We start from the raw sequence: 2623 nt of genomic DNA, 5'->3' as shown, positions 1-2623 counted from the left end.
ATAAGAGAGTTATACAGTGGCTAGGGATGATAGAAAGAGAATCGATGCCTTCTAGCTGTGGTGTTGGAGAAGAGTATTGAATATACCATGGATTGCTAAGAGAAAGAACAAGTTCGTCCTGGAGAGGGTGAAACCAGGCTGGTCCTTGGAGGCAAGGATTCTGAAGTTTACAAGGAGGGACCAGTCTTAGAGAGGAACATCATGCTTGAGAGGGTAGAGGAACAGCACAGGAGAGGAAGACCCTCGGTGAGATGGATTGATTCAGTGACTGAAGTAATGAGGGTAGGTGTGTCTGACAATAATACTGGCATAGGCTAGCGCAAGATGTAGGCCTGCCTGTTGTACATGGGTCATTATGAGTCACAGGCAACTCGACAGCACATAACAACAACAAAAAAGTTTTGTTGCAGCATGACCATGGTGGCTCCTTTTGTACTGCAGTGGTAGAATGAACTCTCAAATATAAACTATTTAATATATAATAATATATAAACTTCTACAGAAAAACCTTGTTGGTCTATTTAGATAATAGTGCTAATAGTGGAAATGGAGAGGAAGTGAGAACTAAAATATACTATGAAGCAAGATGAGCTTATGATTAGCTGTAGTGGTAAAGGTCGAGTGGGAAATGGTAAATAAAATATAGCAAACTTTTAGTCTTTGTAATAATAGACAAACATCCATAACTGGTAGGGATTACAAAGTCACAGTGCAAATTCTCCTGAAGATAATGATAAAGAGTTACATTTAGAATTTGCGGTGAATTTCGAAGGACTTAAAGATACCCAAGTGAAATTATTCTTCTGTTAGTTAAAGATATGAAACTGTCAGGAGAAGAAAGGTCAGAACTTTAGGTGTAGATCTGAAAATTACCTTTTTTATAGGTTCATGAAGTTATAATACTAGATCAGGATTGGTGGAAGATTCATGAACAACCTGTGTTATGCATATGACACAACCCTGCTTGCTGAAACTGAAGAGGACCTGAAGCGCTTGCTGCAGAAGGTCAAGGACAGAAGCCTTCAATATGATTTGAAGCTCGACATCAAGAAAATATTCTCACCAGTAAACCAATTGGCGGCATCAGTATGGATGGTGAAGAGATTGAGATAGTCAACACTTTTAGTTTGTTTGGCTCCACAGTCAACACTCTTGGTACCAGCAGCCAGGAAATGAAGAATTGCACTGGGAAAGTGTGCTGTCAGGGACCTCTCCAGAGTACTGAAGAGCAACAACATCAGGCTGGAGATGAAGGTGTACCTGATCTGAATATAGTCTTTGCAATTGTGTGTTATGCTTTAGAGAGCTGGACAGTGACTAGGGATGATCGAAAGAGAATTGATGCCTTTGAACTGTGGTGCTGGACAGCAAGAGTATTGAGTATACCATGGACTGCTAGGAGAACAAACAGGTTTGTCCTGGAAAGGGTCAAGCCAGGCTGCTCCTTGGAGTTAAGGGTTCGGAAGCTTGATCTGACATACTTTGAGCATGCTGCAAGGAAGGACCAGTCCGTGGAGAGGGACATCATGTTTGGGCTAGTGGAGGCACAGTGTAGGAGAGGAAGACCCTTGATGAGATGGATGGATTCAGTGATTGTGGTATTCAGTGACTGGGGTGTTGGGAGTATGTGTGTCAGATACAGTGAGATTGGCATAGGATAGAACAGGATTTAGGGCTCTTGTACATAGAGTCGCTATGAATTGCAACCAACTCGACAGCACATAACAATAACAACACACATTTTACTCTTAGAACCTAAAGTAGCAGATGAATTTTGATACATTCCGTAGTATTAATAACTACAAATTTAACAGCTAACATCAAATGATAATGCCCACGTTTAAGTATTAAATATTTGATGTCTCTATTTTATTCTTAAAAAATTAGGTGGTAAATTGCATTATCTTCTTATAGGTATTATTAACAAGGCAAGAGTCAGAGAAGAAGCTTTAGAGAAAAGAACGACTGACCCCAAAACTTAAGTTTTATAAACAAAGTAGTACTAAAAGAATATTTCCTCAGAAAATCAATCAAGAGAAGACAATTCGATTGTGCTTTCAGGAGATAATTGGTGAATATTTTTGTAGCATGCTATGGAGAAAAATCTTGAGTAAAATGACTTAGAAACAAACCATTGCAGGCAAAATGATAGCCATATACTCTTTTAGCTTCTTATTTATTTTTTCTTTTAGCCTCCATGATTTACAGAGAGATGAAGGAATTGTTATGACTACTCTAGCATTAGTAATCAAGGGAGCCATTCCCCCCCCCCCCCGTGTTTGTGTTTATTAATGTGAAGGATAGATCTGTGCATGTTGATTGATGGAGGAAGGCATTGATGCATGCTTGGGGAGTAAGCACAAGTTGATGAGAGTTTGCAAAGGAAGGAGAACATCTTTTGTTCTTTTTTGATAGAAGAGGATATATTCAGTGGGAAGGACAGGTTTGAGGCTTTGAACACTAATGAGCAAAGGCTAAATTAGCTGTGTGAGGATATTATTACTATTACCCATTAAGAATGTGAAAGATCGTGCTCGCTTCGTCAGCACATATACTAAAATTGGAATGATATAGAGAAGATTAGCATGGCCCCTGCATAAGGATGACACGCAAATTCGTGAAG

At 39.4% G+C, this 2623-nt stretch overlaps 1 protein-coding gene across 1 annotated transcript in view; it reads left to right on the top strand.

Annotated features, from left to right (window-relative positions):
- Positions 1–2623, top strand: part of KIAA1109 (KIAA1109 ortholog) — a 249312-nt gene that overhangs the window by 18779 nt on the left and 227910 nt on the right. The window lies entirely within an intron of this gene.

The sequence above is a fragment of the Elephantulus edwardii genome, unplaced genomic scaffold, assembly GCF_000299155.1.
Source record: "Elephantulus edwardii isolate Elephantulus edwardi_28Jun2011 unplaced genomic scaffold, EleEdw1.0 scaffold00012, whole genome shotgun sequence".
Lineage (NCBI taxonomy): Eukaryota > Metazoa > Chordata > Mammalia > Macroscelidea > Macroscelididae > Elephantulus > Elephantulus edwardii.
Note: the sequence above shows the minus strand (reverse complement) of the source record. Positions and strands in the feature narration are given on the sequence as shown.